General features: G+C 39.3%; 1 long non-coding RNA gene across 1 annotated transcript; it reads left to right on the top strand.

Annotated features, from left to right (window-relative positions):
• On the top strand, positions 1 to 23,018 carry LOC131838169 (uncharacterized). The gene is made up of 4 exons (XR_009356513.1): positions 1 to 145; positions 13,657 to 14,126; positions 17,480 to 17,621; positions 20,129 to 23,018. It is a non-coding gene; the product is annotated as an uncharacterized LOC131838169 (long non-coding RNA).
• Positions 23,019 to 25,009: the final 1,991 nt, after the last annotated feature.

Raw genomic sequence — 25,009 nt, 5'->3', positions numbered from 1 at the left:
ATGAGCCCGGAGCGAGGAGCGGCGTGCAGAGAGCGTGGTGGCGTCCACGGTTCTGAGCGTGAGGAGCCGCGCGTGATGGCTAGACCCAATGTATGTGCACCAAAGGAGGTGACTTGGAGGAGAGCAAACCAATGGAGATGAGCATGTGAGGAATGAGGGGCCGTTTTGTCAAATGATTGTCACGTGTGCATTGAAGCTCCTGGGGGTAGCAGAGCTTGTAGGCCAGAGGCTAAGAGTAGAATTGGTTGTTTTTCTTTCTTTTTTCTTTTTCTTTTCTTTCTTTCTTCTTTTTTTTTTTTTTTTTTTTTTTTCTTCAAGATGAAACAATGGTGGAGGTGGGAGTAGAAATGAGCAGGGAGGGTGGCATCCCTACCTCCTCTGGATACTAAAGTAGTGGGGACCGGAGGGAAGAAACCTGAGGGCAATCAGAGGAAGTGACCTGGAGGGGAGGCGAAGTCTCGGGTGAGGCAAGGTGAGTGAAGGAAGGTCAGTGAGAGCTGAGGAGCCTGGAGAGTTTCTCTGACGGCCAGCGAGGGGCAGGGCACTAGATCAGGGCTCCCACTAGAGCATTATTATTAGAACACAGAGGAAACAGAGTACTACAACCGCAGGCCAGAAAGAGAACAAAAGCCTTAAAAAATTGTAAGAAACGGAACCTATTAGCGACTAATCTCTGCCAGGGTTAAGCTAATTTAAACCAAGAAAAGCAGGTACCCCCAAGCAGCTCTCCGAACGCCCTTCCCCTAGGAAAGGAGGCTTTCAACCAGACAAGAAATTTGTCGAAACTAGGGTCGGAACCCCATTTGAGACAATTCTCTTAATATTTAACCCCAAATATTTGTGCTGGAGCTTAAAAAGTGTGTTTGCTCCCTAGTGAAAACAGAGAACAGCTGAATAAGAAAATACGTATACAAGCTTGCCAGTTAAAGACGCCAATCTAATCATCTCTTGGCTTTCTCTTCTTTAGACCCAATGATCGCTGTCTCTCACTTGTTTGCATACGTCTTATTTTCTAATCCCTGTTGAATTTAGGGATAGAACGTTCCTTGAGTTCTTGGTGTCCCTCTCACTTTGGACCTCAGGAATGGACGCAGTGCCCTGGGGAACGTTGAGCCAATACCAAGTAAAAAGGGAGGATGATCTCACTGTTCCTCCAGGCGCTTGTTTGCTCATCCCCACACTGTGCGGCGGTTTAAGAGCTGGTGTGATGACTGATTGCTTATCTATTTTCATGGCTGGCTCTTGTTTAGTTGCCCTCGCCTGGAGCCAGTCACGTCTCACTTTCTATTTGTACACTTCATTTCCCTCTCTTGAAGGCACTACCCTGTATTTATCTCCAGGGAACTTAAAAAAGGCATTCTGACCACTTCTCTCATTCAGTCAGGTTATTTTAAATTTTGCTGTTCGCCAGCAGACCGATGCTGGCCTTCCCAGTCCTCCAGTGAGGAAGTGACTCATGTTCTCCGAGTTCCCTTCATGCCAGGGCTGTGTCGGAGGGCATCTGTTTGCAAACATTTGCAGCCGGAGTGGCTATCTACGACTCCTGGGGCTTCTCTTCTGTGCAGGGGGCGTTCTCCACGTGCCTCCATCATCTTCCTGCAGGCCTTTATCAGTGTTAAGAGAACTAACTCCCTGGTGTTTCGCACACTTTAAGGGCATCATCAGGCATCGATTGAAAGAAGAGTGAATGTCAAGAGAGAGCTCTGGAAAGGATACACCTCAGCATGCACAAATCCTTCCTCAGGAAGAGCTAATCTCTTCCTTGGCTGAGTTACGGTGGATGGCACTTCATCTCCTTTTCTTCTCCTCCTTCTGACTCTTTCTAAGTGTTGTTGCAAACACTTGTGCTTAAATCTTGCCTCCCCTAAGAAACTATAGGCCTGCTGAGGAAAGGGCTGGTGACTTAATTCATCTCTGTTTCACTCACAGAATCTTACGTAATGTCTTCCAACAGTCAGTGCTCAATAAATATTTGTGGAGTGAGCGAACAAGGAAAGGGCGCATACGACTTAAGAGAGTTCAATCCCAAGGTTTTGTTTTTTTCTTCCTGGCAAAGTCACTGAATTTTGATCAAACTCTTGCTTCTTTCTAAATAGAATCTTTAACTGATTTAAACAGTGAAAGAATGGGAAAAGATACATTTGGCACCTAGAAATCAAGATTATTTGGAGAAAAGGAGAAACCTTTGTGGATTTTTCTCTAAAAAGCCCTCAGATCAGTTGTCCTAAGCAACTGTAAGAGGAAGTCAGGTGTTTTCCTGCCCCTCTCAAGTTTGGACAAGATACTTGGAAGTGTTCAGCAGCAGTAGCAAATCAGTGAGGGCCATATGCTGAGATCCTCTTAGCCGGCTCCAAATGCTCTGATTATGAGAAGAAAAAAAAACCATATGCAAGCTAGTATTTCTGGATAAAGCACGCATTCAAAAATGAACAAGACAGTCTGAAAAAAATTAGATTGAATTAAACATATAAATCAGATACTTTGTCATACCGTCATTGCCATGCAGGATTATCTAGACCAGGCTAAGAAGGCTACTGTTTGCAAAAATTGACCTATAGTAAATAGGTGTTGTTAATTCCTGTGATCAAGTATCCCTTTATCTGTCAGGCTGTCCCCTGCACTGTAGCCCAAAGAATGTATTGTACCTGAAAGTCCATCCTGGGACTGTTGGTGTTCACGGTTTGGCATTTTCTTTATGGAATGTATAAATGGTTTTAGTTAATGCAAACGTTTTGGTAAGAAAAATAGGCCACATGTAAAAAACAATCATCTACTCAATTATCTATTCTGATATGGTTTGTTACATTAATGGACGATCAGCCACTGTGTTGCTGTTTCTTGGTATGTCAGGTGGAATGTAGAATAAAGAAGGAGAGATACAGATATGAGCTACAGTCTTAGTAGGAGGTACTGACTCTTTCAACATACAAACTCACTCAGACCTGGTCCTGAGCTTTTCCAACCAGAGCCAGGGGCAGGGACATGGAAAGCCATAACCTGAGTCCATTTGTCTAGTGGGATCTGGAATAATTTCTGCAATTGCAGAAACTGCAGGTCTAGAGAGAAGTTTGGAAACTGAGGTATCAGAGTGAGTTTGGAAGCCAAGGCATCCAGGGCATTGCAAAATATCCCTATGCCATGAAGAATTGAACCAGCCTACAGAAACTCAACACTATCAAACAAATATAAAATTTTCCCAACTACTGAATATAGCTACTCTCATTAATTGAAAAGTCACTCTGCTAGGCATTATGCAGAATGCTTTACATAGAATATCCTATTTAATACCTCATCACTACTTGATGGGGGCGGGGGTGGGAGCATAAATCTGCATTTCATTGGTGAAGAAACACAAGATTGCAGAGGATTAAAGGACTTGCCCAAACCACCAGATTGTGGTTTGGTCGCCACATCTCCCCAAGCCTGGGCTCCTCCACTCCACCATACACGCATTCCGTGGAAGATTGCACACCTTGGTCCCTTGGCATTTGGAGCAAGCTCTGACTTGATTCCCAAACTGCTTGGCAGAAAACATGGGGCCCTGCCCATTTCTAGCCAGTCCCCTCTGCCTTTTCCTCAAAGGTTCCTGATGGAAGAATTGTCTACAAGATGATTTATAGAGAAATGGGTTCCAAACAAACAAAAGATGTAGAAATGCTGTAGTTGAAAATTCCCCCTTGGAGATTCATATTATACAGTAGAATCCTAAAGACTCAGGACAGTCTTGCATGAAGGAAACACTATCTAGCGCAGTGTTTCCCAAGCTGATGTGAATACAGAATCCTTCCTGCTTGTATAAAATCTATAAATAACTATGGAAAATTATAATCTGCTGGCCATATCTTGGAAAATGGTGATTAAGGACATTTCCTAGCCTCCCCTCTCAAGAATGACTCTCTTTCTTGGACTCTTGCTTCTATAGCTTTGAAGTTCTTGTTCTTGGATCTTTTTGGAAATCACACCAATTGAATCAAGATGGGTTTTGCTGCATCCTTTTGGACAAAAGACTGCTTAAAGGGTTAGTACCTAGTGCCAAGCTCATCCAGATTTCATACCCTTCTCCCTCACCCTGGCTTCACTTTGCTGAGGCCCCAATCACAAGAATAAATCCATCATTTATAAATAAACCATAACATGCACAGATGTTGATAAAGAAGAGCAAAGAAAGACGATGGAGGCAAAGGAAATGGAACAAAAAAGAAGGAAACAGGAGATTCAGTTTTCTTGTTTGAAAGCTTAACCACCACTTCCTTAGTGGCATCTGATAACAAACAATATATTTACAACCTTTCCTATTGTTGAATCATTCCAAAACAACTTGACAAGTCATGTGTTTGTGGACAGAACTTGCAAATTTAAAGTGAGAAAAATACTCTGTCTTCTGTGACAGGGATGTCGCTGAAGGTGAGCAGTTTTGTCGTTCAGCTCTGTAGACCACTGACCTTCCTAAAGACAATAATTAGCTCATTCATTCAACAAGTTTTTATTGAGCATCTACTAAATGCCAGGCTTTTTTCCCCCCCTCTATTACTTAAACAAGGAGGTTAAAAATACTGTTTGTTGGAAGGGGATAAATGCTAGAAGAGAAGTAGAAAGAGAAAAATTGAATAAAGGTGGGTCAGAGAGGTGGGGGGAGTGGTACAATTTGCACTTCTAATTTTTATAGTCACACTTTCTTCCTCATCTCCTCTCCCACCCTCTTCTTCCTCATTTGGTCAGGTTCTATTCATAGTTTAATTGTTCTTAAAACATAGATATTCAGTCTGTTTAGAAAAAAAAGTAAAAAAGAAGGCGAACGTGACCTGAAATCTTACCAGGCCTTCCAGTTCTGCTCCACACCCCACTATATATCTCCATGCGTGTGAACATATGTACATGCAATATTTCAAAAATGGCATCATGCACTATATATTACTCCATAACCTACATTTCCACCAAACAGAATTTGTAATGTCATTTTCCTGATTTTTTAAAACTCTATTCTTATATTCTGTCACGTTTTAAAAAATCAAGATGATATCAAAATATGTACATTAAAAATGCCACTGCTATTTTCATGCCTAGCCACCCTTTTCTCCTCCGTAATAGATAAAGATGTGTCCTTCTAGAATTTACTTGATGCACATATAGCAAATACAGATTTATATACCTTTTCTGCCTGCCCACCCCCACTTCTTACATAAAAAGTTACATACTACACACTTTCTAACACTCAGCTTTTTAACTAAAACAAGGGGGGGATCTTTCCCATATTACCACAGAGAGGTCTTTTTCAACTTAAGGCCTTGGTTGTGTGGCTCTACCATAATTCATTTAACGGCTCCACTATTGATGGTTATTTGGACTTAGTCTTAAACACAAGGAGACATGACCTTGAAATAGAATGTATCTGAAATAGAATTTAAGGGATGATACTAAATTACTAAATTTTCCCCTTGAAATTGTAATTGAAGTCAATGGGGAAAAATGTTCCACAAAACTTCCGCTGACATCTATGGCTGCTTTAAATATTGAGGGTCCCTGGGCAAATGCTTATGAATAAAAAGATTTTTTTTTTCTTTTCATGTTCATTTCTCATGTGAAGGGGGATAGGAATTTGTAATGAAACTTATTTAAAATAATAATTTATGGGGCGTCTGGGTGGCATTGTCAGTTGTGTGACCGACTCTTGGTCTCAGCTGAGGTTGAGATCTCAGGGTCATGAGATCAAGCCTCATGTCTGGCTCCATGCTTGCTTTCTCTCTCAAGTAAATACATAATTTTTTAAAAAATTTATAAATAAAATAGCACTTCACAGATTTATTCACAGGTTTTGAATATTTTGTAAGCGTCTATCTGGTCAACTATAATATATATCTATTTCAACAGTAGTAGTAAAAGTAGTTTAAATTTCTCTGTCAGATACTTCTTTTTCTTTCTTTTTTTAATCTTTTTAAAAATATTTTATTTATTTATTTGACAGAGAGAGATCACAAGTAGGCAGAGAGGCGGGGGCGGGGGGAGGTTGGGAAGCAGGCTCCCTGCTGAGCAGAGAGCCCAATGCAGGGCTGGATCCCCAGACCCTGAGATCTTGACCTGATCTGAAGGCAGAGGCTTAACCCACCGAGCCACCCAGGCACCCCTCTGTCAGATATTTCTATTGCAAATTTTTTATCAATTATTTCCCCCAAAAGCTTAAAATTACTCATTGTGAGCATTAGTGTAGGATTTTCCTTCAAACTAGTTTATGTTTTCAGAAAAGTAGGTAGTGAAATGTTGCATAGAATGAATGAATGAATACCATGTACCAGGTGTATCCAAAACTTATCTCAGGTGATCCTCACAAAGCTATGATAAGACATTATTAGCTCCTTTTACAGATAAGAAAATAAAATCCTAGAGGTAAAATTTTATGTCCAAATTACTTATCTATTTAGTTTAAAAGCCAGGATTCAGGGGCTCCTGGGTGGCTCAGTGGGTTAAAGCCTCTGCGTTTGGCTCAGGTCATGATACCAGGGTCCTGGTATCAAGCCCCGCATTGGGCTCTCTGCTTGGCAGGGAGCCTGCTTCCTCCTCTTTCTCTGCCTACTTGAGATCTCTGTCGAATAAATAAATAAAATCTTAAAAAAAAAAAAAAAAGCCGGGATTCAGTCCTTAGTGTTTTCTTGCTCTGCAGTCTGTGTGCTTATGCAGTGCATTACCCTGACTCTCAGGAAGTTAATGGTACATGGCCTGTGCTCATTTATTTGCTGACAATTTTCAGATAAATCACCTTCCTTTAAATTAAAAAAAGAAAAATCATTTTGCCATCTTTTAAATTAAGAAAAGAAAAATCATTTAAGGTTTTGTAAGCTAGCCAGGGACCTAGGTCAGCTATCTCTTTCTCTCTCTCTCTTTTTTTTTCTTTTTTGCCCTCAAGAATAAAGTAGCTCTGAAAGGAAGTGATGCATATTAGATAGTAGGTCTTGGTTTCTAAAATTTAATAATGGGACAACAAATTTTTATAGACAAACCATTGTCCCTTACAAAGATAAGGTAGAAAGAAGCACAGAGAAACCCGCTCTAGAGCATAATTTTAGTTTCTTCCACAGAGAAACTAGATCTGGAGAGATAAGTATGTCACCAAACAAAAGAAAGTAAAAGAAAAATGGGGTAATTAGAATCATATCTCCAGTTTTGTAGAGCATGGCCATATTATAACTGTTCTCTATTGACAGAAATACACTATCATCTACTGTTGGGAGATGTCATTTGGCACAACATGTTTTATAGAATTATTGGAATAAAAAAAGGGGGAGGGAGTCCTGTGATTCATATACTGAAAAAATATCTTTATATATTTTGATATATCTTGAGGATGAGGTAGTTCATCCTCTTGTCTAGGTTGTTGATGTGTTCGTGAAATGTAATGTGCACTGAGATTCTCCCTTCCCATTTCATCGGTTTATCTTACTCTTTCTCTTAGAATTGGAGAAGTAATGTGGATTTGAGTTTCTCCATTGTGAAGCAACTCTAGTCAGAGAAACTATTGATGCTGTCTGTGCATAAAAACATCATTTTCAAAAAACAAAGCCAAAATGATATCAGTGGGAAAATAGGAACGTTTTGTGGGTTGGGCAGGTTCAGGAAAAAAAAAATTTCTTTTGGTTGGTAAGAGTTGTTTGTTTTAGGTATTCTGACCGAGAACTTATGGACCCAGAGTGTAGGCACCCTTCCAGTCAGCTGTCCCAGTAAATCCCACCTCTGTAGACATTCAAACCCCTTCAATGTAGAACTGCTGCATCCTTCATGGATTCCAGGTTGTAGTCACTTCATTCTCTGAGCAGACCTGGGGAGGTGATAACTGGGACAGCTGGAGGCCCCACCCCATTCGCTTCAGTCAGTGATGGACAGAGACAGAGAACACCTTGTGATTTAAGGGCAGTGAAGCACATGTACCTGAGAGAAATGACATAGCTGGAGAGAGAAAATGATCTTTCCCCCAGATTTCCTTTTCTCAGGGGAGAGCGAGGGCTACCTACCTAGGAGACCACAAGAAGGTGTCCATCACAGGAGCTACATACATGTAAAAATATTTTTAAAATATTTATTTATTTGAGAGAGAGAGAGTGAGTGAGTGCAGGGGTTGGGGGCAGAGGGAAACAGAGAGAGAGAGAGAATCTGGAGCAGACTCCCTGCTGATGCAGGGCTTGATCTCCAACCCAAGATCATGACCTGAGCTGAAATCAAGAGTTGGATGTTCAAGTGACTGAGCCACCCAGGTGCCCCTAAAAGTATCTTTCAATAAGAAATTATGGAAATTGGGCATTGGAAATATTAATCACACTTGTGTGTTGAATATTCTTGATATATCTTTTTTGGTACATATCAATAAAATAAATGAATATTCAAAATAGTGATTACTACTGGGGAAAGGAATGAAGACTACAAGGGTCAAAATAAGATTTAAAACATATCTATTAAATTTTATGTCTTTAAAAATAAGATGAAACAGGTATGGCAAACTTTAGTATTTGGTAAGTGGGTTGATTTGCTCATGGATATTAAATGAATTTCACTCTGGTTTTTTTCATGGTTTGAAATATTTTTTTGTGTGTGGTCAATATGAATTGCCTTGCTAAAAAGATCCATACCAATCTCCTTCCAATGTGCCTCTCTGAGCTCAGAGAATGGAAATCTAAAAACCAGACTCTCTTCCATCTGGAGTCCCTGAAATGATTTAGATTCCAACAACATGAGACTTAATTGGAGCTGACATAATCGAGGCGAGAGGCAAGAATGAGGCATCTATTTGGCGGAATGTCCGTAGGGGTAGTATGGTTCTGAATTCAGTGGCAGATTCCCCAACATAGCTAAGATGGCTTGTTTTGGAGCTAGCAGGTTCTTAAACCATGCTGTGTGTGGGTGTGGGTGTTAACACCAAGCAGAAAACCAGCAGAGACAGAGTTCCAGAAATGGGTAAGCCTGCATAGGATGGTCTTAAGTCTGCGGTTGCATACTGAGCTATACACATGTCTAGTGAAATACTACAACCTGGCAAAGACCAACAATATAACCTGAGCCCTCCCCAGAATCCTGCAAGGCTAGAAGATAATCAGGTTCTGACCAGTCAGAACTCAGAGATCTAGTTGAACACTTAGGCAATTGATAGAAATGTCTCATTTTAGTAGTGGGATTAAATTAGATTTTGTTTAAAAACTACCCTAGACATATTCTAAAAAAAAAACTTATAGGGGTGCCTGGGTGGCTCAGTTGGTTAGGCAACTGCCTTCGGCTCGGGTCATGATCCCAGGGTCCTGGGATCAAACCCCATGTCGGGCTCCTTGCTTGCCAGGGTGCCTGCTTCTCCCTCTCCCTCTGCCTGCTGCTCTGCCTGCTTGTGTTCTCTCTCACTCTTTGTCAAATAAATAAATAAAATTTAAAAAAATATCTTATAAACAGACTTCAAAAGGGTCAGATTGTCTTGCAAGTGACTTAACTACCAGCCAAAACAAATTTCAACAAAGTGTATCGTCTTTTACAGGAAGGGAAAAATTCAGATACTCAACAGTATAATATTCACAATGTTCAGCATCCAATAAAAAAAAAAAATAGTGTCAATATAGAAAAGCAGGAAGAAAAGTAAAAGATCAAAACGACAGCAATGATGGAATCAACAGAAAAATCCCCTAAGACAACTATTGTATGTTCAAGTATCTAAGGGAAAGCAAGAGCATAATGAGGAGGCTAAAAGAAATTTAAAAAGAACAAAATGGAAATTTCTGAAGTTGAAAAACACAATGTCTGAAGTAAACATTTCATTGGATGGGATTGGCAACAGATTAGACATAACAGAACATAGCAGTGAACTTAAAAACATTGCAGAAGAATGTTGGGTGGCCAGACTGAAGCAAAAAGAAGAAAAGTGGGGGGCCTGGGTGGTTCAGTTAGTAAGCATCTGCCTTTGGCTCAGGTGATGATCCCGGGGTCCTGGGACCGAGCCCCACATTAGGCTCCTTGCTCAGTGGAGAGCCTGCTTCTCCCTCTCCCTCAGCCCCTCCTCTCTTCTCATGCTGTCTCATACACAGTCTCTCTCAAGTATATATATAGATCTATCTATCTGTATGTATATAAAGAAAGAAGAAAAACGTGAAAAAAATGAAGAGACGTAGCACCAAGGAAGACAATAAATATCAAGCAGTCCAGATCCATGTAATTGGAGTACAGAAGGCGAGGAGAAAGGAGAAAACAAGTCATTGAAAGAAAAAGATGTTTGAAGAAGTAATAGCCCCCAGTTTTCCAAATCAGCTGAGCAAAATCCATAACCACACTATTGAGAAACCATGATAAACATAGAATATTAAAAACAGTACGAGGAGAAGGGATGGGAAGAATTACACATGGGAGGAAAATAAGTATATTCAGCGACTTCTCATCAGAGACAATGCAAGCTGGAAGACAGAATATTTCTGTTCTGAAAATGATGAAAGGGGAAAAAAGTCAACCTAGAATTCTATATCTAGAAGAAATATCCTTCAAAAAGACAGACAAAAACACAGACATTTTTGGGCAAGTAAAAAAAAATGCTAAAACAAGATTTGTTTACAAATTTTACAAAATTTACAAATTTAACAAAACGATGTTCTTTGGGCCGATGAAACAAGATCCCTGATAAAAACTCAGATCTATAAAGGAATGAAAAATAGCAGACACAGTAAATATGTTAGTAAATATTAATAACTTTTTTCCTCACTTTTTATTATTTTTCAAATAATTGAGTATGCCAATCAAAATGAATGAGAATGTATTTGTGGCTTTTACCACATGTAGAAGCAAAGTGTGTGATGATAGCAGCGCTGGGACAGGAGAGGGTGAGCAAACCATGCTATCTGTGTGAAGTGGTATACTATTACATGAAAGTGGACAGAGACAAGTTCAAGATGGATGTTCTAAATCCTTGAGCAGCGATAACACTGGGGAGCTGGGGAGGTGTTTTGGAGCTCTGCATATTCCCTCTACAACTTTTCTGTAAGTCCAAAATGATTTCAAAATAAAAAGTTAAAAAGACTAGCAATTTTTTTTCTTTTAAGAGAGAGAAAGTGTGAATAGTGGGGGCGGGGGAGGGGTTGCGCTCAAGGAGAGGTAGAGGGAGAGAGCAGCTTAAGCAGGCTCCACACCCAGGGTGGAGCCAGAGGTGGGCTCCATCTTACAACCCTGAGATCAACACCTGACCCAAAATCAAGAGTGGGACACTTAATGGATTGAGCCACCCAGGCACCCAGAAACTACCAACTTTATATATATATTTGAAGTGGGTGTATTTTATCTTATGCTATTGATATCTTAATAAAGATTTAATAAGCAAAGATACCACCAGGGATCCAGTTGTGTTTCCTCTCTGTGTGTCACGGAATCAGCTCCATTTTCAAAGTGGTTAACCATTCCAGTTTCCGGACGGCGCCAGGCACAACTGGGGCTGTTGGTTTCATGATTGTGTAGGGAGAAGAACAAGCACCTTACAGGAAACTCTGATAATTCTCTCCCAGAGAGCCCCCAAACATCGCTTCTGATGTCCCACTACACCCATTGGCTATTCTTCCTACTCCTTAACAGAGTACTCTGGCCTGGCAAATAGGATACCTTGATATTGGGGCAGATGGGGTCTTGTTGAAACGGTGGTAAAAAGGAATGTAGGCTGGGGAGCTAGCCAACACATGCCTAGAAGAAATGGCTTCTGGCTTGCTGTAAGGACAATATATTTTAAATTTCAAGCCTAATAGGCTCAAAAGACTAACTACTTAGCATTACTTAGTTAACTATAGCTATTTTGTCAGCCTACTTGCCTTTCTAGGGTTTGGATGGGTTTACACTTATACCATTTACATCAAGTATAAGATAAGCTCAAATCAGCGATTTTGACTTCCAGAAGATGCACCATCCCATTCTCTTTCCTCCTCCTTCCCCTCAACAGCCTTGCTTTCCCTCTCCCTCCCTCTCATTTCCCACATTCTTTTTTGTTCTGAATACCTGGCTTACAGTAAGTAGCACAAGTAGAGCAATCTTTGAGTCAAGTGCAAGACCGAATGAAATTTATTTGATAGTTTGCTGCTTTTAAAGAATGTTTGTCCTATAGATGCTGAGGCTTTGATTTTTCCAACAGCTACCAAATATAAAAGTGGTTAGCGTTATGTACAAAAACATCGAATGTTCTAGCTGTGAGCTCTGTGCAAGGGAATAATCAGTTTAAGAGTGGGAATTAGAACCTTGGCAAACAGAAGAAAGCAATCACAATGAGTCCTCCATCCCCCTTGCCTATGGTATACAATTTTCTCAAACTTCCATTGGTAGATGTTTCCCCAGCAACTGTCATGGTAGAAGATTGTAATTTTCCTAAGCCTACTGCAATGCTTCTAGCTTTGACTGAGCCTAACACTTTTGGAACGGATTTCAAATTTTCAAGGAAAAATATGTAACTGGTTTCAGAGTTTGCCAATAACAGGAATACACATCAAATAATGTGTTAACCATAATTATGTTTTAGTTAGCAAGCTCTTATATAATTAGCAATTTTTAGATTACTGTAATAATCAAAAATGCATATATTTTGATAATGTACTGATTACATAGCCCACAGAATATCGCAGTTCTTAAGATGCTTGCCTCTGAGCATTTTTAGAATTCATACAGTGAAAAGTCAGCTCATCTAGCTTCTCAGCTGCAAACCACTTAACAAATCCAGAGTGAATTTGAAAAATGCCAACCCTGCTATCTAAAGAGCCTCTTATTGTGCCAGATTCCGCTGATGGAGGAATGTTTTCTACAGCTTGAATATCAATTGTGAAAAAGTATCCAGCAGAAAGTAGAAATATTAGAAAAAGGGGAAAACTTTTAACCTGAGAAAGAATGTACTATTTCCCTATCTAGAGTGGCCTGGACTAATGATTGTCTGAATTCTGACTTACCAGGTCTGTCCATTTAGAAGTGTTACTTTTGCTTTTTTTTCTTTTTAATAATCTGTACACCCACCATGAGGCTCGAACTCACAAGATCAAGAGTGATCAAGAGTCACACGTTTTACTCTGAGCCAGCCAGGTGTCCCTACTTTTATTGTTTTTAACTTTCAAATATTTTACACCATTCACTGTTATTAATTCACAATTTGGTTGAGTGTTAATTAAAATAAGTTAAATATAATGTGTGTATGTTTAACCCAAATTTACAAATCAAGGTAAATCATTGTTCTTTTTCCCTGGAAGATAAAAAAAATATTCTGTGCTGTTTCATTGGGAACTGGTGCATATGCATTAGGTATGAGTGTGTAAAGCCAGGATTTACACTAACTGACCTCACACTCAGCATAGTGGCAGAGTTGGTGACACTAGGGCCATGCTGTCCAAGAGAACATAATGTGAGCCACAGATGTAATATCTAATATCTTAGTAGCCATATAACAAGCAAAAAGAAACAAGTGAGATTAATTTTAACAATATATTTTATTTAGTCCTATATATCTAAAATATACTGTTTAAACATATAATTGATATAAGATGATTAATAACATACTTTACCTGTTTTTCATACCATGTCTTTAAAATTTAGTGTGTATATTATTCTTACAACACATCTCAGTTTGGCCTAGCCACATTTCAAATTCTCAATAACTACATGTGTTTAGTGGATATCATTTCGACCACACAGCTCTAGGTCAAATTTGCCATGGATTGGATGTCACCTGCTCATCAGGCTTTGGAAGATGAATTATGTTAATGGATTTTTTAAAAATATGAACTTCTTTTGAAGTATTAAACATACAGAAAAATGCACAGATGGTAAGTATAATTGGGTGACTTGTCATTAAAAAACATAGCTGTTTAACTAGAATCCATGAGATGAAATATTAACAGAACCACAGAAGTTCCCTCATGATCCTTTGGATTTTCTTTTAATATCACAAATATCAAGACCTTACTCTCTTCTCTTTCCCTGAAATGGATCGGTGTAAATAACCAAGAAGATATTGTTGATGTGGTGAAAACCAGCCCTTTTGTGCTCAGGGCATTTTCATCAATGACCATGAACCTGGATTATGGACCCTCACAAATATGAAGAAACTCTCAAGGAATCACGCCAGGAAAGGAGGCTTGGCCACAAAGAACATCTCGACTATTGTGCGTATTTGTATTTGTCCTGGCTCTCACTTAGTTTCAAATATAGAGTGATTTAGATTCAAATGGCTTCTTAATCTGCTTTCTTTCCTCACATGGTCATTAAATATAAGAGTAGGATGTGAGAGAAGAGTATAGTACTCAGTTATATCAACTTCCATGAAATGTTGTAAAGATGATAAACATTTTTCATCAGCCAAAGTTTTCTCCTGGCATAAGAAGAACTGGGCGTCCAACATATACTCTAGAAATATTTTGTGTAACTAGGAGCTTGAGAAGCAGAGCAAGTAGCCAAGCACTTTATGTATATTTTTCTGGAAAAAAAAAAAAAAAAAAAAAAAGAAATGTTTGGAAGGCTATCTCTGAGCTTTATAGTTGTAAAATCTTTCTGGAGCCTGGTTGGGATGGGGGAGGCGCACAGAAAGGGCCAGCGTGGGGGTAAATGGGAATGCAAGGAAGCAAACACGGCCAAGCTAGAGACGAAATCACACATTATGCTTGGGATGGGAGAGCTGCGTACCTTAAAGAGCATTCCTAGGCAGAAAGCAGTCTCATCAACGCACAAATCAAAATGGCTCTCCCAGGAAATAGGACGTCTAGCTCCTGCTGTGAGCTTGATGGCTCTTTCTCTCCCCTTCTCTCTCTTTCTGGCTCATCCTTCCCAGGAGGGTGCCTTTCTTTGGAGGAAAAAGTGTCTGGGCTATTTTCAAGCACCTGACAAATGAAGGTCATAATGAGAGCTGAATGGCCATATAGCTATTTAAGTGGTCAAAGACAGAAAATGATATTGGCTAAAACCCAGTCTTTCCATAGCTTAGTGACTACTTTGTCAGGCCCTCTTCTGAAGAGACTGAAATCATTTTATAATATTGATGTTGAGGGAATGCAGCTGAGAATTTCATGTTATTTCACTTTTTCTGTGTCATAGAATATGATTTAACCCTGGTGTATCTGAATGGGTTGAAAAGGCATATTATTGTGGAGTCTCTGGGCTGAGAAATGGGCTGGCAATAGTACATGACCTGTGAAAGGTCTCATTCCCCACAAGACTTCTGACTGAGAATCTCTGAGAATAATAGCCTTAGAACATTCAAGAATAAGGGGTGCTTGGCCTCCTCAGTCAGTGGAGTGTGAGACTTTTGATTGATCTTGAGGTTGTGAGTTCAAGCTCCATGTTGGGTATACAGATTACTTAAAAATAAAATCTTTTTTTTTTTAAATCAAAAATAAAATCATAAAAAAAAGAGCCTTCAAGAATAAAAAAAAGTAAAATCTGAATATTTACATGGAAAACAGATCTTCCTGTTCCCTGAAAAAGAAAACTACAAAGTAAAAAAAAAAAAGCTATCTGAAGTTCTTATTTTTTTAAAATTTCAGCTTTAATGAGACCTACTATAAAATTGTAAGATATTCAAAGTATAAGACATGATTTGATATAATAAAAATTGTGAAAGGATTTCCCCCCATCTAGTTCATTAACACTTATTGCCTCACAGAAAAGTCGGTGCTAGCTATGTAGTTACTGCATGTTTTTTAACAAAAGGAGCAGCAATCTAGCTCTGGGAAGGCAGTTGCCTACAGCAGTAAGAGTTTGATCTCCAGACAGCCCCCAGACAATGCCTAAAACCTACCCATTTCCATTACAACTTTCTGTAACTTCCTCCTTGAGGAGGAAGGAGGAAAAGGAGGGAAAGATGGTGACCTTATGTATCTACTTTCTCTGGCTCTTCCTCCTATCTTCTGCTCTACCCTACTCTTTACTCCCTGATAAAGGTCTCAAGGGTTGATGTGTTTGAACAGAGCATAGAGCTAACATTGTACTAGAGCTTCTCTTTGTGCACCTTCAGGTAAGTTTATCACTGTCATAAATTCAGATGCCTTCTCTATACCAACAGCTTCTAGATCTACATATACAGCACAGACCTTCCCTCTGAGCTTCAGACGCATAAATGGAACTTCATAATAGACATCTCCAAACACATGGTGTCTAGGTACATCAAGTTCTGCAAGTTCAGGGCGCCTGGGTGGCTCAGGCAAGTAAGCTTCTGCTTTCGGCTCAGGTCATGATCTCAGGGTTCTGGGATTGAACATTAGGCTTCCTGCTCCATGGGGAGCCTGCTTGTCCCCCTCTCTCTGCCTGCTGCTTCCCCTGCTTGTTCTCTCTCTCACTCTCTGTCAACTGAATAAATACAATCTTTAAAAAAATTCAGCAAGTTCAATTGATCTTAGGATTGTTCCCTGACAAACCTGTCCTCTTCCAGTATAATGCCTCAGTGAATGGCACCACCATGTCCCTGGTTGTCCAAGTCTGACACTTGGGAGTCATCCATGACCTCCTACATCAGTAGTCCAACTTCCAGTCAAGCACCCAATCCTATTGAATCCAGCTTCTGCATCATCTTAAATCTATCCACTTATCTCCACCACTCCTAGCTGCCCTATCACCACCTCGAAACAGTTATCTAATACCAGTCATATCCCTGGATTGTGTGTAGGGTCTCACCATGCATGTCAAGTAACTATTAAATGCGCAAAAATAATTGTCACTGCTTTAAACCCTTCAAAGTCTTGTTTCCTACGTCTCTAAGAATTAACTCTGAAATCTTTAACATCATGCACCAGACTCTGCATGAGCACAATCTTCCCTCACCTCAACTTTCTGCTGCCTAGCCAGGGTGGCCCCTTTCAGTTTCCAGCGGGATCTTCTTCATCCTGCCTTGGCCTTTGCATATGCTAATCACTCTGCTTAGAATGCTCATCTACTTCTAGGAAGATTTCCCTGACTCCTAAGACTAACTCAGGGCCTGCTGTTCTGTGTTCTCACTATTTGCAGTGTAATTATTCTGTATCTCTCTTCTTCACTGGTCTGTGGGGGTCACGAGAACAAGAAGTGTCCAATGTTAGTACAATGCTGGGTATACAATAGACACCCAAGAGACGTTTGTTGAATGGATGAATGAAAGAAAAGTCACTCATTGGTCCCACTAGAACTAGAAGCAAATTGTGTTACAGAGGCACTAGGGAGATAAAGAACTGGGATATAGGTATCTAACTGGCTCAAGTCCTCCATGCCAACCTCCCACTCAGAACTCCAAATTCCAATCAGCCACTCAATCCAGCCCCTGCATATCTTATATCTCTACTTCAGCTTTGGGTGAAGGGCACCATCCTCCAAACTGTCAAGTCTGCTCAAGACTTCTGACACCACCCAGAAGTTTGACGGTTCCCGGAGCTACCCTCACATCAGATTAACTGGGCACAAATTCACAGACTCCCTCAGGCCTGGTGGTTTGAAAGGATGACTCACAGAACTCAAGAAAATACTATGTATATGAGTACAGTTTTTTTTTTTGTAGCAAAAGATAAAAATCTGAACCAGCCAAAAGAAGATATGTATTGGGCAGAATCTGGGACTGAGAAGACTCCAAGCTTGAAGCTTGCATGTCCTCAAGGAAGTGTTACTCTCCTGCTGGCTGTACACACATGGAGTGTGGTCAGGTAACAGGCTCACCTGAGCTTTGGTGTTGAGATTTTACTGAGGTTTCATTAAGCATGACTATTGAACATGGCCCATATTATGGTTAAGCTCCGTCTCCAGCCCTCTCCCCTCCTGGGAGGTAAGATTGGTCATAATGTGGCTCAAAGTCTTTACGGTATGGTCTGTGCTCACTTTAAAACTATTGGTGTAGGCAGGGCCCCTCTACTGACTTATCTCTTTGCATAACCAGTCAGATGCCCACAATGAATCATCTAATTAGCAGAAACTATTAGGTGTAGTCTGAGGGCCCACTGTGAATATAACACATTTTTATTAGAATTCTTCGGGAAATTCCAAGGGTACAAAGATTAACTCCCAGGAGGAGGGACAAAGGCCAAACCTCTCTTGAGTCAAGTTAATTCATCACCATACAAATCTTGGAACTGGTAAGATGATGCCCAGGAGAGTCTGTGTTCCTTTCCTAACTATATAATAAGGCCAAAGACCAGAAAAAAGCAAATTGGGGCTTAGGGAGGTTTTAGTCTTCAAATACCATTAGCACACTTTAATTTGGTTACTTTCATCTTTGGTTACTTAAACTTCATGTACAATTTCCTCCTAACAATGTGAAAGGCTTACTGATGTAATATTAATATTACGAGATATACAAGTGAGAGATGACATTTTCAGTGACCACTATAGTAGATTAGGGCTTACTTAAACTAAGGGTTACAATATGCTACCTTACCTTTTCCTGGTGATTTGTAGTTTACAAAATGCTTTATATACCTTATCCCCTTGATTGCTAGTCAGAGTGTAAAAGAACATAAATAAATAATTTGAAAATTGAGTGACAATTAACAGAGGAAAAAGATTATTCAACTTAATTTATTTAATAATTAAATCCTGCTAGAATTCATTTCTCTAGCTCCCAGAAGCATCATTTACATAAGAATTGATATGCTAATTGAGATTCATTTAAGAACTCTGTTATGTGACAATGCTTTGTTAATGTAGTTAACATTTTACAAATTTGAGAGTTCAAAGTTTGATAGACAATAATTTTTTGAGAGTTTTCTTTTTTTTCTGAAATCAAGCTTATGTTAGTGTGACATAAAAAATTAAGGTAAAGTTGATAATTAATTTTCTTCTCAGAAAGAAGCTGTTTGCCATTTAAGCAGACTATTTGTTCCTTTTCCCCCTAAATAGGTAGAAATTCTATCATATGTCTTTTTGAGAACATGTTCTTTACTTCTAACAATATCTCAACCTACCTCTCAGTGATTTTCAGCTGCAGAAAGTTATGGCTTCACACTTTGTTCCTTTAAAATTTCTATATTTAAACCTTTCACAAATTCATACTGTCCAAACTAAGGCTTAGCTATAATGATGACATTTTTTTAAACCTATCAAAAAATGATTCCAGATACTTTATTTAAAAAAAAAACAAACAAACAAGAAAATCCCAACTAACTGGGCCCGGGTGCTTCAGTCAGCAGATCACGTGACTCTTGATCTTTGAGTCGTGAGTTCAAGCCCCATGTTGGATGCAGAGATTACATAAGAAACAAAAGAAAAGAAACCCCAGCCTACTAAAGGATTCTGGTTCATGATAGCAGATTGGGCTCAGACCAAAGCCTTATTCTATACCTTCCAAATCCTAGAAATAAGAGAAAAATTAAAAAAAAAAAAAAACAACTGATAAATCCCTGATTGTTTGGTGGTGGTGGTGAGGGGAAGTTGCAGAACAAAAACTATGAGATGCTTGTAAAATATGGAAAGCAGAGAAGTTCAAATTTTAAAAGTCATGGCTGGAAATTTAAGAGTAATTGCTGGAAGAGAATTTTTAAAAATTAATAGATATATTGCCATTTATCAGTTAGGGAAGTGGGGAAACAGGGAGGGTAGGGGTGTGTGTGTGTGTATCTCACACTATCCATAAACTATATACATATGTATATGTTTATATATACTGTGTAAGTACTACATATATATTGTATAAGTGGATAGAAATATACCAGTAAGTGAGTTAGCCAATTTCCTGAACAAATCTCTTTGTACATAGGAATATATATAGGAATGTGTATATAATATAGAGGTATTACATATAGGGATTAGTTATAGGGATTATATAGGAATAAATATATTTATCCCTATATAATATATGTAAATAAATATATTTATTATAAATATCCCTATATTCTATATGGATAAGTATATAATTATATATCATTATACATATATAATTGTATATCATATAATTGTATATCATATAATTAGTATCATATATAATATATATGATTATAATTAATAATGATTAATCATACATAATTAACATTTACTATATAAAATTAACATTTACTATATAAAATTAATATTTACTATATTAATTATACGTGACACCAATTTTTATATTATATTAATTTAATAATTAATTAATAATTAATCATATTATATTAATTATGCTGGTTAAGTAGATTGTGAAACTGTTGTCTCTGCATTTGATACTGAAGCTTGAAATCCACAGGGCTAGCATTATTCAGCATGGAAAGATCATGAGCAGGATGGAGCCCACAAACACCAACTGGAACCCCTTGAGGAGAGACTGAAATCTGTGCCCATTCTTGTTAATTCTGACATTGGTGACAAAGGTATCTTTCAGAAGCCAGGCCTTGTGTCATGGAACTAAACATGCAAACCTGGCTTGGGTGCCAGAGAAGTGGAAGGATGATCCAGAGGAAGGTAAAACAATTTCAAGTCTAGCTGCAATTCCTTCCTGCCCGTGGGACACATTAGGAGATCAGTAACAACGTGTGAGAGAAGTCTAACTGGAAACATAAAAGAAAGGGAACTCTGGGAAAGGTAGCTCAACCTAGCCAAGTTGGCACATTACAAAGTCATCATACTCAGAAAGAAGGAAAATATATTGGATCTGAGAATTTATACTTACCAAATTTGAAAAATGGTTGCCATTATTTCTTCAAATATGTTTCTGCTCCCTATTCTTTTAGGATTCCAATTACACATATGTAATCATGTCTCACAGATAATTAAGACTCTTTCATTATTTATCTAGCCATTTTCTCTCCATGTTTCATATTCGATTCTGTTTGCTATGTTTTCAAGTTCACTGTTCTTTTCTTCTGCAGAGTCCAGCCAGCTGTTAAATCTATCTGGTAAATTTTCATTTCAGGTTTTGTATTTTATAACACTAAAAGTTACTTTTATATGATTTAATTTCTCTCAATATGTTCATGTATTCCTTTAATTCCTTGCTAAATTTTTAATAATGAGTTCATAGTCCTTTCAGCTAACTTTATTATCACTATCATTCTGAGTCTATTTTATTTTTTATTAGTTTTATTTTAAGTAGACTCCATGCCCACTGTAGGGTTTGAACTCATGACCCCAAGATCAAGAGTCATGTGCTCTACCATCTAACCCAGCCAGGTGCCAGTGATCTAATTTTATTAACAGATTTCTTCTCCTTATATTAGTTATAGTATTCTGCTTTTTTTGCCTATATAGTAATTTTTATTGGATGCTGGACATTGTGAACATTACATTGTTGGGTGTCTTCTTTATTCTTTTATTTTTAAAGGTTTATTTCTACATTTGAGAGAGAGTGCAAGCATGAGTGGGGAGAGGGGCAGAAGGAGAGGGAATGGGAAAGAGGCAAACTCCTTGATGAGCACAGAGCCATCTCAGGACTCCATCTCATGACCTTGAGATCATGACCTGAGCCAAAACAAAAAGTTGGCATCCTACTCCACTGAACTACGCAGGCATCCCTATGAAAACTTCTTTCAAAGAGTGCTGAAGTTTGTTATGACTGGAAGGCAAGTTATTTGTGGATCAGTTTGATTCTTTTGGTGCGTCTTTATAAACTTTGCTAAGGTGGGCGTATAGTAGCCTCAGCTTTGGACTACTCTAGCACTAAGTTGTTAAACTTCTGGGGTCTCCACTGGATGCTCTATGTTATCAGTATGGTTTCTCCTTTTTCACTAGTTGGAAAATCAAACATCTCCCAGCCCCATGTGAGCTCTGGGAATTTTTCAGCTTACAGCTCTTTTGCAAGACCTCATGGAGTTCTGCATTGCACATGTGCCATGTAGTATCCTGCCAAAAACTAAGCAGTCTTATGAAGATTTGCACATTTCTTGAACTCTTGTTCTGCACAGTTTCCATTTCCCCCAGCATTCTGCCCTGCAAATTCCATTCACCTAAGTGCCCCCAAACTCCAATCCCACTCTCTTCAGTTCAGGGACAACACGGTGGTCTGCCTAGCTCCCCCTTATTGTGCTACAGTCCGGAAAATGCCTTTAGGCAGAAGCCAGTAGTGTTCATCAGTTTCACCTTATTTGTTTCATTTCTTTCAAGTATCGCAGTCCTGACTGTTTGACAGTGTCTAAAAACTGTTGTTTCAGACATTTTGTCCAATTTTCTAGTTGTTTATGATTAGTTCAGTGCCAGTATTCTGTCATGGTTGAAGAAAGAAATCTACATTTTCTCTTGGCTAGTATCATTGAGCCAATGAATCACATGAAAAAGACTCTACCTCTGGACTTTTTAGAGCCATGAGCCAATGTTCTCATTTTATTGTAAGACAGTGTGAGTTGGGTTTTTCTGCTTACCTACAACCAAAAGTTATATAGTAAGTGGAATACTATATAAAGACTTGGAGTCTCAGTAAAAAATTAAAATATATATTTAATATTCTATTATTTCTCTTATATTTTTTCTCCCAAATTGGTCTTTAGTAATGCAAGCATTGTTCTTATTTGGTTAAATTGCCATCTATACATTATATATGCCTTTTATACAATAATTTACTGAGATATATCTTATAAATTCACCCAACTATAATTCAGATGCTATACTAGACACTAAGAGTTTAAAGGTAAAGTTCCTGCTCTCAAGAAGCTAACAGTCTACTAAGGAAAATTTACACATAAGCATATAAGGATAACGTAGTTCTTTGGGCGTTGAATTACGTCTCCCAAAAAGATATGTAGAATCCTAACCTCTGATACTTATCATGCCATTTTCCTTGGGAATAGTGTCTTTGCAGAGATAGTCAAGATAAAATAAGTCCATACTAGATTAAAGTCCAATAACTAGTATCCTAATAAAAAAGGAGGAAATTTGGACAGAAACACAGAGAGAAGGCCACATGAAGGCAAAAGCACAGAGAAAAACAGAGGAGAAATCTACACCAAGATGGAGGCAGAGATTGGAATGATGTATCTACAAGCCAAAGAATGTGAAGGATTGCCAGCAACCACCAGGAGCTAGGAAGCTGAAAAAAGAAGATTCTTCTCTAGAGCCTTCTGGAGAGTTTGGCTCTGCCTACCTCTTGATTTTGGACTTCTAGCTTCCAAAACTGTGAACAAATAAATTTTTCTTGTTTTAAGCCACCCTGTTTGTGATACTTGGTTCCAGTAGTCCGAGGAAATTAATTCTCAGTTTTATACACACAACAGTGGAAGTGCATGGCAAAGCAGCAGCACAAAGGAAGGAACGATGCATTTCCGGAACTCATATGCACTGTGATGTTATTTACTAGTAGTGACTAGAAGGACCTCTTAGTAGACACTGATCTAGATACTTGGTATCCGTCACAAGCCAGAGAGGGAAGGAGGAGCAGAAAAATATTTGAAGAAATAAAAGCCAACACTTTTCCAAAATAGATGAAAACTATGAAACCACATACCCAAGATCCTCACATTTCAGGAGCTGAAAACAACAAAGATTTCTCGCTCACATGACATTCATCGTGTTTCTGGGAGACTCTGCAGGGTGTTTTTCATCCAGGTGCTGGCTGAGGGGATCTTCCTCAGCTTTCAGCCAACATCACACAATTCTCGGGGTGGCTTCTAGTCAGTGATGAGCAAGGCAATGGATCAAAGGCTTAGTCATTTCTGCCCAAAGCAGAACTTCTCTGTTCTGCCCAAGGGCACTCTCTGATCCAGGGTCCTGCCTTTTGGGGGTGGATTCTGCCGGGTCTGCACTGTGGTCTTACAGCTTCCCCTGCCCAGTCTTGTTTCTTCCCCTTTCCCTTTGTAACTTGTGCTCCGCAATCCAATGTTTATACCCCTGACTCCACCCCCACAGCTGCTTTCTGGAGGATCTAATCTGTGACCCTCCCCTTCTCCCTCCACCCCTCCAGCATGAGAGGAATTTGGAAATCAAAGTAAAACAGATGGAGAAAGGTAGCTTTCTCTGTCTGATTCACGAAGAGATCTTTCTTGTAAAACAGAGAGCACTGTTTGTTGTTATTGTTGTTTGTTTGTTTGTTTTTAATGTTTTAATTTTTTAATTAACATATAATGTATTATTAGCCCCAGGGGTACAGGTCTGTGAATCGCCAGGTTTACACACTTCACAGCACTCACCGTAGCCCATACCCTCCTCAATGTCCACAACCCAACCACCCTCTCCCCCACCCCCACCCTGCAACCGCAGTTTGTTTTGTGAGATTAAGAGTCTCTTATGGTTTGTCTCCCTCCCGATCCCATCTTGTTTAATTTATTCTTCTCCTACCCCCCAAACCCCCCACATTTCATCTCAACTTCCTCATAACAGGGAGATTATATGATAGTTGTCTTTCTCCAATTGATTTATTTCGCTAAGCATAATACCTTCTAGTTAGTACTTGGATGGGAGAGCACGTTTTAATGGAAACATACCCAAGTAGGAGGCAAATGTTCTTTCAGCAGAGTAAGTGGCATTTTTTTGTAAGATAGATGGACTCTGTCACTGTAACAGGAGGACTAGGCTGTCTGTGGTCTCAGAAGAATTCTAATTCCCAGCTGAGTCAGTGGAAGCCAGCTGCAGCCTATCCCTGCAAAGAGAGAGAAGCCAAACTGTCTTGCCCAACACCCAAGGAGCCAGAGCCTCTTTTCGTTCTTTCACAACCAGGCCATAGCTGGGCAGACGAAAAGCCATCTACACCCAAGTGACATCTGTGCTGCAGATTTTGTGAGCCCGGAACGAAGCTGGGGATGTGGTCCTTTATCCTGGGGGGTGGTGGAGAGTGGTCACTAACATTCCCCAAAACTGGTGCCGTGAAGGATCTTGGTCAGCAAAATCCCAGCCCGTAGTGGGCTCATGCCATGCTGCCCGAGGATGTTTCCTGGAAAACTTGAGTAATGACCTTTTGATTTCTAATTTTTGCAAAGTATGCCTTTACTTCCAGGCCAGTTCAATCTGATTTTAATCTGGGAAAAGAGGCACAGCAAAATTTAGGAAGGACGGGTTTTCTATCACTTGGCAGGTCACTGTCTGAATTTTTGTACCATCAGGAAGGACAGCTGGTCAACCTAGATTTCCTTTAATGATCTCTCCCCAAAGAAGGTTGCAAGGGACATCCTGTGTGGGATGTTGATAAAGACAGGTCACCATACTG

Source organism: Mustela lutreola, chromosome 8, assembly GCF_030435805.1.
Source record: "Mustela lutreola isolate mMusLut2 chromosome 8, mMusLut2.pri, whole genome shotgun sequence".
NCBI classification, from domain to species: domain Eukaryota; kingdom Metazoa; phylum Chordata; class Mammalia; order Carnivora; family Mustelidae; genus Mustela; species Mustela lutreola.
This window is presented reverse-complemented; position numbering and strand designations above follow the sequence as displayed.